Raw genomic sequence first — 16,535 nt, 5'->3', positions numbered from 1 at the left:
CCACTGTCCCTCCTTCTTTCTCTATCCCTTCTGAAGAGCTTACACCCATCCACAGTGGTGGGAGTGATCCCACCCTGTTTAAGTAATTGCAACTGATTTACAGTTTTGCCTGCCTCAGGATGGCTTCCAGCTCCTCCTGTTTGTTGCCCATGCTGCGTGCATTGGTGCAGATGCATTTCAGCTGAGCCATTTGCCTCACCCCCAACCTCATCATCATTCCCCTAGGCTCATCTCTAGTGAGCCTCATTTTAATCCTTTCCCCCTTCAAACCTGATTTAAAGCCCTCTCAACAACTCCTGCCAGCTCCTGGAAAAATGAAAGAGCACTGTACTCAAGACAGATCCCTGAGGCTGGGGACTGGACTCCACCTGGACATAAAGCCATTGACCACAACACTCAGGCTGCAAATATCCTGCCAATTTCTTATCCTTTGAACAGTCCACCCTTGAAATCCGTATCTGTCTAATTCAGAGGTAAGAATGCCACATGGGACCATGTCAAAGGTCTTACTCCATGTATGGCATTGGTTGGTCTTTCTTTGTCCACTGATGCAGTCACTCTGTCATAGGCCATCAGATTGGTCAGGCATGATCTGCCCTTGGTGAAGCTGTGCTAGCTGTCTTGGGTCACCTCCTTAACTTGCATGTATCTTAACATTTCTTCCAGGAGGACCTGTTCCATGATCTTCCTAGGCACACAGGTGAGGCTCACTGCTCTATAGTTTCCTGGTCTTCCTTTCTACTCTTCTTACACATGGCAGTGATATTTCCCTTTTTCTTATCACTAAGGACTTCTCCTGATAGGCAAAGGCTTACTTTGAAAGATCAGATTTAAATACATAACACAGTTTTTTCTCTGAATGACAAATATTTTAAATATCCATGATTTGAAAACATGCTACATTTTTAAAAATTTGCTTCCCATCCCATTCCCATAAGTGGGATTCCATGGAAAAGAAAACAAGAGAACAGGTTTAGAGCAGAACAGGCAAATCTGCCCTACTGCTCTTAAGAAGTTACCATATAATTCAGCCACCAACATTAACAGTGTAACTGCCTTTCTGCTTAAGAGTGCATAAGCAGAAGAGCCAAGGATTAAACGAAATATGAAGAAATATGTAGGAAATACAAATATGTTCCACTGCAGTTCTGGTGGAACATCTCAGAAGAAACATTTGCTTTCAGGAGAATAAAGAAAACTATGGGGTTGTTTTAGGTTCCACATGCTCCTATGCTTCTATGTGTACACTCTACAGGCTTCATAATTATTTCTACAAAATTGAAGGTGTGAATTTTGTGAATATGAAAACACATCACGCAAATTTCAGTTGCTCAGCAAATAAAGTCCTTAAAACTGATCTGCAATAATATAGTGAATGTGTATGAAACCTCTAATATATATTTCACAGATTAATAGCCCTAAAGAGATCTTCTGGGAGTAAAAATTGGTTTTAATGTAGACAAATCATCTAGCACATGAGTACAAGCACCACTGTGTCCTCTCCGTGGAGAGCAAATTGATGCTATATGACAGATGGGCAGCCTCTAACCCAAAGTACGTCTACTGCTCACAACGATAGCATACTCAGTGATAATTTTAGGGAATAAAGATGACCAGGTGGTAAGTTTACAGTGCTCAGAATTAGGCTTTGCTTTTCAATATAAGAGGAGCTGGGAATATTCAGCTTTCCTTTCCTTAATAAACCAAGACAACAAGGAAATGTGTTGAAAAGTTCACTGGCTCAACTGATTAAAAGTGTGCATACATGTACAAGGGAATCTGATGAGTCAGTTACACACAGGCACTTCTGCATTCTTCTGCCTGGTCATGTCAGGTACCTCAGAGGAGGCATGTGGCATGGACATACTAACAGGCAAGTCTACTTCTCATCATACCGTGAAAGCTTTCTTCATGCAGCAGCTGAGCTCTGGGGCTTGGTGACTCTGTGTGTTTTAGTGTATTCTTTTGGGATGAAAGAGAGTACATTCAGCATTTCAATTCATGAAGCAACTGAGCCTTAGGCATTTTATTTCTACCTAAATTTCATTTTAGCCAGTCTCTTACTGGATACAGTCTACAGCTTCAGTTAAGCTATTCAGTAAGCTCAGTAAAGTAAGAACAAAAATGGTCATATTCTTCTACCTCCTAGCTTCTCCTGCCTTTTAGACTTTCTCAAGACTCTCTTGAAAATCTTTTCAAGGGCAAATGAAAGTAGACTAAAATTATACTTTGAGTAGAATAGCATGAATCATATACACAACTATTCAGATGAAACTTTAGTTGTAGAAGCAATTTTTTCAGCCAACTTAGGAGTCAAATCAGAAAATATTTGTGCATCTTGTATTCTTGATATGTAAAGCAATGTCACTGCTGGTGTAAAATGGAACTAAAATACAGTTTCAATTTGTTTCATCTGGCCTACTTTCTTTACAATGTGTTTTACTTTCCCAGACATTACAGTGTGCATTATGGAAAGTGAAGGCAAATCCTACAATATATCTCTTTACAAAAATAATCATTCCACAAAGCCTTTCCCCTTCAGAGAATATACCAGCAATCCACGTGCACTGAGTGTTTCACAAGCACAGCCATGTACAATTGATAGCAGCTGAAAATAGTTCACCATATCCTCTTACCATTTGAATGTGACAATTATCTGTTATAGATTTGAATTTCAAAGGGGTTGTTATTATTTCATGATAAAAACATTTCTGAACAGGATTAAGGGACATAAAATTCAGCTCAAGGTACCTTGATTTATGGGTAAATAAATTCAATCAGATTGATCATTTCCTTTCAACATGAATTGTTTAGAAAAGAAGGAAGAAATATCTTATTGGACAAGAAAAAACAGGCTGCATTTTAAAAGAGATTTTTCTAGCTTTCATTCTTCAACATGGAATGTTGAAAAAATAAAATGTGATTTCATAAAGGCAGAGTTTACGGTTTTGTCACGGTTTGGCCCAGTCCAGCCTAGCTCCATGACAAGGGACAAAGGGACCCATTGTCCAACAGCCCAGGAAATGGGTAAGGGGAAAACAGTAGGGAGATGGGCCTGGACAAGAAAAAACAGCAGCAACTAGCTGAGGAAAAAAAATAATTTACTAAATATGATAACGGAACCAGAGATAACACAATATAAAACAATATAATTGGAATTGAAGATAATAAATAAAATGAAAGAGAGAGTGTCCGAAACTGAAGGCCTTGCTCTAATGCTGTAGGCAAGATGGCCAGAGAGAACACAGAGCAAAGAGGGAAGAAAAAGAGACAGTCAGTCTTCCAGTCAGGCTCCCAGTCAGTTTTATCTTTCCCTCTGAATGGAAAATGGAAATGGAATAATGAGGTCTTCTGGGAGCTGTAGTTCACCCTTCTCTTCTGAGACGAGGAGACTGGAACTACTGACAATCCACAAAACTGCAGCATTAACTCTTTAACTCCCAGTGCATCACATGACGTTATGATGTGGAATACCAATTAAAAATCATAAAATCACAACAGTGTTACATTCGCTGCTTTTGTAAATGCTCAAATAGTTCAGAATATTTGTAACCATCAATGAGCTCCATGCCTATGCATCCCAGCTGCACTTCAGTAAATCCAGCTACATTTTATAGTGTGAATTAGATTTGAGTCTGTTTCATTTTCATCCTTGTGCTAAATTGTAGTCTGTATACCGAAACTAATCCATAAATATTTATTTTGAAAATGAAATTCACACAACAAAACCTAAAGGGTAAGAAGCTACATCACAAAATGTTGAAACGCCTAGGATGCATGTGCTTAGCTGGAGAATCTCTAACAAGAGGTAGGTTTTCAGCTATGTGCATAGATACAGAGACTTCAGTATAGCAATCCACACTGCACTTTAATATTTGTGATCTACTTTCCCACACTTTACTTGGATTTTTTAAAATGTCTTGAGACTTTAGTCTGTGTGTGAAATAGAAGAATGCAAACCTTTTCTTATTGACATTTCCTTCAAAGAGAAGCAAGATTGCTGAGTTAAAATTTAGTATAAAGGAAGGAATAATTAACATTGGACTATAAAATACTGTTTGTCCTTAGAGGTATGCAGATTGAAACACTGAGCTTCTAAGAAGTGCTGGATACTAAGCATCTGTAAAGGTGCTTTATCTCATTTAGCAACTTCATTGCCTAGTTTAACCCCACCAAGGTGCTGTTCTGGTCTCTGGATGACTGTGTGTAAAAGAGGTGGCTTAGGGATAGATCCTGCTAGATTTTCAGGCTCTGGAACAGGCTACCCAGAGAAACTGTGGATGCCCCATCCCTGGAGGCGGTCAAGGCCAGTTTGGATGGGGCCCTGGGCAGCCTGACCTGGTGGGTGGCAGGCCTGCCCATGGTAGGGGGTTGGAACTGAGTGGTGTTCATGGTCCCTTCCAATCTAAACCATTCCATGATTCTCTGATTCTACGATTCGATGATTCTGTGATTCACTTCTAAGTAGTAATCAGAATCATAGGTATTGCTTTACATCAAAATTGCTTCATGCTTCCATGACATAACTTCTTGAATAAAACTTTAGGTTATTTGACATTTATAAATATAGACTGTATGTTGCATATTTGTTTAGTCAGTGCAGAAGATGTGTGCAAATATCACAAACTGTTTGTACAGCACATTGATCACCTATGACGATTTTTTAAAATTCTCTCTCATGTCATCATGTTTAAAATAACAGCTTTTTTTGATAGTAAGAGGTTACTAAGACCTAAGGAAATAAGAAGATGGAATTTTACAGTAGTCAGATTCAAATGTAGCAGAGAGCTGCTAACCCTGCACTGCACTCTCCTTTACTCCAGTAATGCCAGCATCACAGGGCCATGGGGCCAGGCACAGCTATCAGCTAAAAGTCACAGCACAAACACAAGACACGGAAGGTCTGTTTGCAGGGGATTGCAACTTAAAATACTAAGTTTTTCTTGAGAGTTAGCAGTCTCTGGGGAACAAGGTATCAGTGAGGTAGGTTGTCTGGATCAGTGTGGCAGGGACAGGTCTACCCTGAATATTTAATCAGTCCTTGCAAAAGAGAAGGCTTGTGCCCCTTCACTGGGCACTTCTCCTGCCTCTCAGAGCAGTGCATGGAGATGCTGGCTGGAAAAGGCCTGAACAGTTCACACAGATGCATGGGAAAGCTTCTGCAGATGAGGAGCCAGCGAGATAGATGAGCAGGTAAGAAGAAAAGGTTGCGAATGAGTGTGGAAGGTGTGTCGCAGCATTTGTCAGAGTCTGAGAGATGGATCTGCCAGTGGCTGAGCTGTAAAAAAAATACTGGGAAAATTTTTTAATGGTTTGGATGAGCAGAGGGATGAAAGTGCTTTTGTGATTAGTGCTATTATGTAGAAATAATCTGAAGCCAAACTCTCGATCTGCTTATTTGAAACCAAATTTCTTGCACATCAGTTCACTTTGTAATACAAATGTTAGATTGTCTGTACATGAATCTTGCTGAATTTGAGTGTATTTCAGCACTGAAATAAAATGAAATGATGGGGGTTAGGGTTGGGAGAAAGGTGTCTGTAAAATGTGTATTTCTTCTGAGGAAACTGTGTGGTGGAAAAGCTCATAGAGCTGTTCAGAATTTGTTTGTTACCAGTTTAAATGTTCCTTTCAGCATGTTACTTGCCACTCATATCCAGTATGACAGTCATATTTTTAAAAAATGGAGAAATAATTTGCAGGAAGGGATGTGCTCCTGTAACTGTCTGATAGTTATTCCATTTTGGAATGACAGAGAATGACCTGTACATAGAAAACAGGTTTGCAGAGATATTTATTTTTCTCTTTTGGAGCTCAAGAGGAATAATTTCTACGGGGACCACTGTGGAATTGATGATAGAGAATGGCAGGATTATTTGTTATAGCCAGTATCCTAGCATTCAGCGGCAGTTCTGTTAGAACTTTGTCATTTAGCAGCCTTTGTTTGAATTTAAATCACAGTGATTTTTTTAAAGGCTTTTTTAAATTTGTTATGGAGCTTTGATATTGACTTGTACTGAAAAGTTCTAATTAAGTATTCCCAGAAATGCACTAAAATGGCATTGTGTTTGTTATGTTCCTGGGTTTGGAAGTTGTTGTTTCCTTATGAGGGAAAAAAAATGTGGCTGTTATTTCCGAATAATCTAAAAGCAATTTTGTGATTGTAATTCATATTATTCAGGCTCATACTGACCAAACAGTAAATCATGTTCCATTGCCTGTGATTACAAAGAAGAAAAATCTCTTCTGACAATTATGTGTTTTATTAGCAACAAGAAAAGTACTTGTTAATTCACTAATGCCATGGGATTCCACGAAACCTAAGATTCTTCACCATTTTTACCAGATTGAAATACTGCAGTGTTGCACAGTGGGGAGGAGTGACTTACTGGAAAAATATATGATCTGGGCAGGAACAATTGCATTTATTTATTTTTTCTGTAACAGGTAATAAAGAATGTGAAGCAGCCTAACACATCAATTTTTAAGGGATGGAAAATGAATGATGGTTGTCGTTTAGAATTACAAGTTGGGAGAAATGTGGAAAGCTGGAAAAAACCTTTCAAAACTTGAAAAATGATTTTCATTGCGCAGAGATTATGTCTAAGTAAATTCCATGAGCTCCAGGCATTTTCTTTCCCAGCTATCCAGAGGAGAGTTTTCTGAACTTCCCTGTGAATATCCAAGGCAGTCTGTAGCTTTTAAACTGAAGATGCCACAGATGACAGTTCTGTATAAAAGACACAGCATTTGCATCAAGCACTTCTAATTTGGAGACAACCCCCTCAAAAAGCAAGCGCTGCCTGCTCTGTCTAAGCACAGTAATAGCCAGTCTATAGGAGCATACAGGTATGGAGAATATTGCTTTGTCTGCTTTTCTTTCATGGTGGGCACTTTCACTGGAGACTCATCATGATGGGGAAAGGGTGATCATTTATTCCTTTGATGGACTGTTCGGCATTTGGAAGCACAGAGTACAAATCTCATGAAAAGGGAAGTATTTTTCCAGTTTCTGAGTTTTCCTACATGCAACTGCATAGTAAACGGAAATGTCCTCAGGGAGGCTACAGTCACAGGTCGATATCCAATCCAGAGTGAAGGGCAATGCTCGCCTAGTCTTTGTACTCCCAACTTCAGGCCATAAGCCTTTCAAGATAAGAAAAAAAAATATTGTGGGTTGGAACTCATGAGTCAAGGAACAAAACTTGAACTCATCCCAGGACTTTATCTAGAATAATTACAAGTAACTGACGAAAAATTAATCCTTCAAAAAAATCCCATCAATGGATGTAGCAAAGAAAAACAAATCAGTAGGCAGAAAAGACAGTCTTTATAGGGCAATAAAGCTAAGCTTACTGTCTCATGTCCCTGTTTTGATGTTGTTATCCATTCAAACAAGTGTTTCTAATGTCATTTATTTCAAAAAGATGTCTGAAGTGCTTAATATTTTCAGCTTCCCATAAAACGAATAAATAAGAGTGACATAATTGGCTGCATTTGCATTGTTCCAATCTGTCAGAGAAAGTTATGCTTATTTATTCTAGTTGATTGTTTCAGCCTTAGCTCTAACAGTGCTGCTCTCAGTTCGAAGTCTTCAAAGAATCATGTACACCCAAACCAGGAGTAAAGATAATTTGAGTTACAGCTGGAAAGAGACTCATACAGGATTCCTCTCAGTGCCAGAGATCAGATGTAAATTATGACAAGTTTCTCTGCAAGAAGCTGCAGTCTTGATTTTCTCATCAGCAAAATGGGATGATGACAAAGAGTACCATTCCCCAGTACCTAAGATGATGTTTTTAACATCATTTGCTGTGGCTAGAAATATGAATCACTGCATTTTTATTAAGATATAGATCACTTGACTAAACATGTTTCTTTCTAAAGTTCTGGAAGACTAGATTTATGGGTACCTAGAGGTCTGTGAATTCAGATCTTTTGTAACAAATATTCATATTTTCTTTTAGCTGCAATGCTTACAACTGCTGTGTTTGTATGTAAGAAAACCAAACAAATCTCATGCAGTTGCCAGAGATCTGCTTATTTCAAAACATAAAACCTCAATATTTCATCTAGATAGCAGTAAGGTCTCTAACAGCCTGTGCAGGAAGTAATAATTCTGGGAGCAAAAAATTAAACTGCTGTCATACTTGCCTGGCCAAGCACTTGCAGAGTCTCCAAGAGTAGGTTCAACATGCAGAAGCAGGGCTTCTTACTCCCATTAAGCATTTCAAACACCTGTCCCCAGTATAGAAAGCTCTGTGCTGGCATCTGTTGAGCAGCAGATCATTTGCAGTGTTGTACGTCACTGGTTTAGCTCATCCCAGTTTTGATAATCTCTTTATTCCCTGCATGCCTGCCATAATCTGAGATCTGCTGACACAGGATTTCTGTGGTTCATAACTTCCATCACCAGACAAAGAATGTGGCTTCAGGGCTTGCACAGCTTTATACTTTCCTGTTTTGAAGTTCATTCTCACTTGATGAGGTTAAAGCTTGACAGTTTTTCTGTTATTCAGGCACTTCTCTCTTGAAAAGGCTTTCTGGTACTGCTTACCCTGCAGTGAGTGAACACAAGTTTCTGAATCTCTTTCAGATTTTATGGGGGGACCAGAACCCAGGAATGCCTAACATTTAATCCCAGGTACCACGAATATTATTCGTGGCTTGGTCGTGGCTTGGCATAAGTTCTACAGCCTCATGTTCCTTCTTAGGAAAACAGACATAATGAGTCTCATGATTATTTCAATGAGTTAATTTTCCATTTTGTATATAAAAAATTTATTTATCTACTATGCAATACTTTTGGGTGAGGATAGTACCAGTCTTTTGAGAGACTACCTCCAAATTCATACAGTTGTTAATTGTTTTAATTGTTCCCTTGGATGGGGTGCATGGATGAGAATGTGGTTTTCAATAAACAGCATTATCTTTACAACCCTGTCTAAAGTCTTTGTACATTCTTATCTGGTTACACCATCTTTACTGCATTTCTAAGCAGCTCTTAGGAGATTGGTAATCCCGAGCATAGGCTCTCAAATAATCAGGATTTCCCTTAACTGTCCCCTGGACCAGCTTGCAACCTTTTCATGTAGATTAACTAGATGCTTTCCACAGTCTGACTCATTTGGAGAGGAGATTTGCTGATCTAACATATATACTCCCGTTGGTATATGAAGGTTAACAACATGCAATCCTGGACAACAAAAGGTGTGAGTGGCAGGCTGCAGTAAGCCCATACTTCCTTATACTTGTATTTACAGAGTAACCTTATAAGATGTGTCCCAAGCCACTTTGTGGGGAACACAAATCAACAGCGGTATTTCCCAGGCATCAGGGCAATTCTTTTAGTAAGTCTAAAAGTGAGTTAAGAATGTGGAGGAGATACAGCTATTATCTAAAAGGTGGAACACCATGAATTTAAGAAATTCAGGCTTACTCTTAACATGTCCTGAAGCAATGGCAAGGCTTGTGAACCGTCTAAAACACTGGCCCACTGCTATGTGTTTAAACACTCAGTGTTGTACAGTGTGGGAAGTCATTCACCAATTACCCTAAAATTACTCTAAGAAAAGCTAAGTTAAAATAACATAAAGTAACCAATTTCTCTGACAGTCCAAATGTAGGTCATGAGATGCCAAATGTTAAAGCAGCAGCCATGAAAATAGACTAATATACCAGATAACACACAAAAGATTACATATATTTGGTATTGTCCAGCTGATACGTGATTTTAATGTTTCAGAACTGAAACATCATGACCAAGTCTATGGTTCTAGGATCAGAACTTATATATATCTATTTTCCAACTGAAAGTAAAAGGGATTTGGGAGATCATGTTTTTTGGTAATTATCCAAATTTATGCTTTGTGCCTATAGCAATGCCCTGTTTTGTACTTCCACACTATTTTCTGTCCTCTTCAGGAAAATGTTAATATTCTCCTCATGGATAGGTGCAGTTATCACCTACCCAGACAGTAAACAGAGTCAGCTAAAAACTACTCTAGTTCTCGGCTAATGGTTAACCTACTGCAAGGCAGAAAACCTTTTTCTTTGGTTGTGGCACTGCTTAAATGCCAGAATAAATCCCTTTCTGCATCACATGAATATACCACTTCCTAAACATACTTTACACATCTGAGTGTAATGAAAACAACATATTGTGTGCTCTCATATAGTAAAAACCCTTGATGAGTTCTGGAATGAACTGAATATTCCCCACCTACTTCCAACATTTTTTTGAAAGATATTATGACAGTACTTAAGTTGGCTTTGAGTCTGTCATTACTAGCTAGAATTAATTGATTTTTTTCAAATGCATCATTTATTCTGTTTGCCATGCTAAGAATACTGCCTCCTTTCTTTTTCATGGCAAACTGATGTTTAAGGGAGATGAGGGAAATACAACAAAGGCAATCACCTGATGAATGATGCTAAGAATAAGTGCAGGGGAATTTAAAAGAATTTCAAAGAAAATTGGTCCCTTCTGTAAAAAAAAAAAGTCTGAAGGAAGAGGGGGCAGAAACACTGTGAAAGATAAAGGGAACAAGGAGAACAGATACGTTGTTTTACAACTGCTGCTTAAGAAACAGGAGTGAAGACAGAATGTGAGAATGTCAAATAAGTTTTTAGGAGAGAACAATCCAGTATGCGAAGATGAGAAAAAAACGATGGCATGAAATGAGGATAAAGATGTGAAAGGAAGATGAGAAGAGCAGCAGCACTGAGTTTACTTGAATCTACTGCATTTGTTCAGAATAGGAAATGTTTTTAGAAGTTCCTGGCAGTAAGGTCAGCTGAAGAGCTGCAAGATTTTTGTTTGAACACATGAAAACTCACATAAGCTCTCATCAGTATTTGAATTTCTGTCTGCTGTTGCATTTAGGATTCTAGGGATCTACCTTCAGAAATCAGTGGAGATCCTGAAGATGAGTACATTAAGTCCAAAGTAACTACTATGTGAGAGCAGATGAAGGTCTTCCCATCATCAAGCTAGGTACTATTGTGCCATTGCATTTCTGCCCATCTGCTTGGTCTTTCAGAAGTGTCATTTTTCCAGCAGGAAGAACTGTAGATGAGAGGCCAAGTAAAAAGGCAAAAAGTCTCTCCCACACCACTGTTTTTCTTCAGAGGAGGCAGCGACATGTCAGCATGGGAGTGAGATACTCACACTGAGAGATCAAGTGACAGCGTTGAGAAGTAAGGTAAATCACTTTCTTTTCCCAGTTTCTCTGTAGCCACTCAGGCATTCCCCTAAAGAAACCAGATTTAAATGGATTCAGTATTCACTGCCTTTATCACTTCACATGACTCTCTAGGTCATACAAACCCAGTTGGGCTTGAGTTGGCCTTTTCTGTCTGACAAACATTGACTTTTTCCACCTATTGTTTCTTCCCAAGCCCTTCCAAGCCAGCAGAACCCTGCATTTTGCAGAGCCCAGGAGGCTTGTTTTGTGGGAAAAAGCAAGATACTAAGGATTATGGCAGCAAAGTTGCAGTAACTGGGAGGTGGATAGGTGGATAGCCAGGCTAGGCTGGCACAGGGACCAGGAAGCTTTGGGCACATTCAGACTTGATCTAATGCTGCCGCTAAGCTGTTCTCTGTGTTAATTAGGCTTTTGGTTCCCAAAGTACAGCTGATGATGTACCTTTTTGATGTACATTGAGATGTACCTTTTCCAATGATATTCCAATGAACCTCCAAAGGGATTGCCTAGATTGGAGAAACCCTTAAACGTTACACACATTGTGACTCTCACATGTCATATGTCATGCCAGCAGAGCTGGGAGTTCTCAAGTCCTTCTTGTCTGGCTCCAGGAGATTTTGAGGATGCCACGGAAGTGAGCCTCTTGCAGTTATTGTGACAGTGAGCAATAATGTTCTCCACTTTGCAGATAAGGAAGCAATGAACAGGCTTGCCCAGAGCTGGGAAATATAAAAAACACAGTCAGTAAAGAGAGAAGGGATGCCATTAAGAGGTGAGTCCATGCAAACTGCAGGAAGTTCAACAATGCCAAGTGCAAAATGCTGCATTTCAGTTGGGGAAATACTGAGCACAAATACAGGCTGTGCCAAGAATGCATTGAGAGCAACCCTGTGGAGAAGGACTTGAGGAAGAAAAAGTCAACATGAGCCAGCAGTGTGTTCCTGCAGCCCAGAAGCCCAATTCTACCCAGGGCTGTGTCAGAAGAGAGTTGGCCAGTAAGGCAAGGGATGTGACTGCCCTGTTCTGCCCTCATGAGGCCCCATCTGGAGTACTGTATCCACGTGAGGAGACCCCAGCACAAGAAAGACATGGAGATGTTGGAGTGGGTCAAGATCACAAAAAAAGATCAGAGATCTCAAGTACTTATCCTATGAAGACAAGCTGAGGGAGATGGGGGTGTTTAGCAAAGACAATTGAAGGCCTCAGGGAAACTTTATTGTGGCCATCCAGTACATAAAGGGAATCTACAGGAAAGACAGTGAAGGACTCTTTACCATGGAGTATAGCAAAAGGACAAGAAGTTAACAACTTTAAACTAAGAGATAGTAGATTTAGCAGGCTGGTCTAGAGGAAGGTGTCCCTTACAATGGCAGGAGTTTGGAACTGTGTGATCTTTAAGATACCTTCCAGTCCAAACATTTCTGTGATTCTGTGATTCTATGAAGGATGCTGGAGCGGGGACGTAGGCTCAACTGTGGCAGCTTTTCCCTCTGTTCATGGCTTGTTTTGGAACAAAGGCACTGCAAGGCTGTTGCAATAAATAAGTGTGTGCATGCGTCTGTGGGAGTTGAAGAGAAGAGGTTAGGTTTGGAATCCCGAAGGCCTCTCTAATAGATTAAATTATGCTAACAATAAATTGTATTCTGGATTTAAATACCCCACTAAAGTAATCGAAGTAAGCGAGAAATTTCAAAAGCCAAAATTAGCTTGAATGTGCCCTGTAATTGTCTGATGGTTGAGAAGTGTCAAATCATTCTCCATCTGAGACTAAAATATAACACTCAGCCTCTACTTTTACTGTTCATTCCATACCACAAACTATTCAGCAACAAAACGTGAAAATGACATTGGAAACAGATTCAAAGTTGGCAATTTTGTAGTTTAGGAGGAGAAACAGCAGGGATAATTAATGTACGCTGGCTTCCCCTCCCCAACATAGCTTCATCAAAGTGCTTTATTATATTATCACTCGTGCTTTTGTACTTTTTGTTTTCTAATATTGTACCGACTTGTCTGAATCACTTTGAAAACTAGAGCTGCCTCCTTCTGAGACAAACCCAGGCCTCATAAAAATTCATAAACAGCCAAAAGCTTTGAGCATTTTTCCAGTGGCACTGAGAAATGGAAGTGTCCTTATTTATCCTGATAGCATATTATTTCAAAGGGTATCCACATCCGTAGGCACCTGGGTTTTGATTGATAACATTTAGGGCTCACTGTGAAAGAAAATGATTTTCATTACAGAGTTCTGTGACACAAGCTAGTCAATAGTATCTCAAACCAGCACCATTTCAGTGTTTAATTGCATTCTTTTGGTATGAGAAAACTTCACACTGACAGTAATTGCAAATCTGTGCTGACACACAGCAACACCCTGATTTTCTCAGGTAGCATGTGTATATCTGGACTCCACTGTATACGGTTTCTGCTGATTGCATGAACTTTCTGTTATTTTGTAGATGTACTGCGAGAAGGAGGGTAGTGATCTCTAGTCTCTGCTACTGAGTCCAACTGAGCTCATGTTACACAGTTTAATACCAAGGCTCATGTCCCAGCTGTGAAGTGTATTTGGACACTGCATTGTATATGTTTTTCATTCTGCCAAACATGCACTGGAAATAACGATAATTCTCCAAAAATGTGCTCAAATTCTATTAGAAGATCAAAATTCACATGCTTCAGTTAAAGATGAAAATTGAAAAAAATTTGACACACCACAATGTCAGAAATATAAGAACTTAGATAAATTAATTGGCACCAATGATTAAACAGTGGGTCTCTGCAAAGATTCAGTATAGAAGGCACTTAAGACTAAAGCAAACAAAAGCAAGTGAGGGTAATTTGTCTTCTTAGAAGTGTGTGTAAATGTCTACAGGATATACTCTTCAGAAAAACACTGCATAATCTGTCTCCTTTGGCCAAAGTTATATATATGAAACTTTAGTAACTGAACAGTAGGCCTCCATTGATAGTGTCTTTGTATCACACAAATTTGACATAGAATGATGTTAATATAACATAATCCAACCAAGAACTGACATTTGTCTATAGCTTAAGTTTGTCCTAGAAAAAGTGTCTTAGAAAATCATTGTTGGTTTTAGGCTATTTCCTTTTTTTTTAATCCTGAGAGTGTGGATTTTATGTCCAACAGAGCCCTTTTTATTTTCTGCTATCCACTTAAGATAGCACAGATTCGGGTGAGAAAAGGCATAGCCGTGAAACAGTAATACTGCATACATATTGCATAAAGTATGTATAGCAGTGGAATGTCTTCTTAGCCTATTCTCTTTTTAAAAAATAGCAAAAATTGTAAGATCAGTTGGTTTCCCGAGATGACCACTATTTGGGGTAACAAGATATACATAATGAAAATGTAATTATCACAGAATAAGGTCTTCAAAATACCTGTAAACACATGATTCAAGCACTTTGTATTTGAAATATATATTTCTTCTAGATTTGAAATATGAACTCAAATCCACACAACAGAATTATTGTAACCTAGTGTTTAATAAGTCAACATTAAGACAGTGATAGTTTTTTACTAAGTGGGCTTCCAGCCAGTTTGTCAAATGGAAATATTTTGGCTGGTAGCTGAATTTTTCTCTCAGAAAGTTGTGATTTCCCAAGGAAATACTCCTACAGGCATCATCAGTAATACGTAATGTTGATTTTCAAAATTGTTAAATACCTACGTACCATCATCATTATATCTGAATTTATTTATCCCATCTACCAACATGCTAGAAATGAAGTTTGGAGGCAAAATACAGGCACTTAGTACAGAAGTTCTGGACCTAACTCCAGCCCAATACTTTCAAAAATGTTCAGCGTGGTTCAGTATTGCTCCTTGCAATATCTTTCCTGTTGACTGCTTTCTAAAGGTTTGGATCTTTTCCTTTAATGTTTGGAGTGAATAATACCCAGCTTTAGACAAACCAAGTTGCTTTTTTTTTCATGTAATACAGCCTTGTAAACATAAGTTATTTTAAATCAATTGTGTATTATCTCTGTGAAGTCGGTGAATACTTGACGGAATGCTTTTTCCTTACTGAAGTATTAATGAAGCTAATTTTCAACAATCAACAAAATCAATTCATGTTTTTGAAAAAGAAAAGAACATCTTTCCATATCTACATGTTGAATACAAATAAAAAAAATCCTAAAATAGAAGTGATCAGATTCACTTTTTGTATTTGCTCCTGATTTGATGAGAATTTGGAGCCCCAGTCAGGCAGCAAGTGAATAGCTCCTTTATTATTACTCTGATTTCAGTTATCAGCCATCCTTTTCTGGGAGTATAAAAAACTGAATTTGATACTGAATCTGGAACACAACCCTGATCATAGCAGACAGTAACATTTCTGAGGGTGATTTCATTTAATCTGATTCTCCAGTATCTCAAAATCTTATTAATAAGTAAGTTTCCAGTTTCCTCCCAAAATTTACCTCATTTCCTACATGTTCTGGTTGATATTTTCATGCTGTACAGGTGAAAACTTCAACCAGAATGTACCTGTATTAAATATACCAAAGTCCATCAGATCACCATAATTTGGTTTAATGACTATTTTGGAAACTATGGTTATAGTTGCATTCTTCAGTAAAAGGAGAAGTTTAATACATAAGGAATTCTTTCTAGATATTGTTTTTTGGCTTTGAATTTAAAATTTTCCTAACCAGGAGATAAAAAAGAAAAAAAAACACCTTTTGCCTTTTGTGTATCTCATGCAGCACTTACCATTTCACATGAGCAACCAACAAGCTGACATAACCTCAGTTCCAATGGAGAAGGATGCACAACTGCAATTGCATAGTGTAATTTGGGAAAATGCACAATGACAGCCAGGTAAATGAATGGAAAGAGACACTGGATACTGACCTCCTTATCCACCTGAAAGTGGAGACTGGCAGTGGGAAAAAGAGCCCAAGCACCTACAAGAGGCGTATAAGCTCTCTCCATAGTACAGTCTGAGAAGCAGGCCACTGGAAGAATCCCATGGAGAAAATCAGCTTTACTCATGAAAAAGTAGCTCCCTAGAACTACCAGGAGGGTCTGCAAAAAAAAAAGATTTTGGAAATCCTGCTCATGCAGGGAGTGAAAGCATGCAATTTAAAGACCTGCTTCCACTTCCCCCACACATCTGAAGTTTGAGATCGTCCCTGGAGTCCAGGCACACATGTATAATTAGAAAGGACTCACTACTTTCTTAAATCGTGTCTAGAGAAGGAAGGTGGTAGCTGTTCTTGTCATAAACATAATAGCCTAATGGCTGGAGTATTTGCAGAGGAAACAGGAAAGAGAAGTTACCTGCCCTTCTCAGCCTG

The sequence above is a fragment of the Numida meleagris genome, chromosome Z (assembly GCF_002078875.1).
Source record: "Numida meleagris isolate 19003 breed g44 Domestic line chromosome Z, NumMel1.0, whole genome shotgun sequence".
Lineage (NCBI taxonomy): Eukaryota > Metazoa > Chordata > Aves > Galliformes > Numididae > Numida > Numida meleagris.
This window is presented reverse-complemented; position numbering follows the sequence as displayed.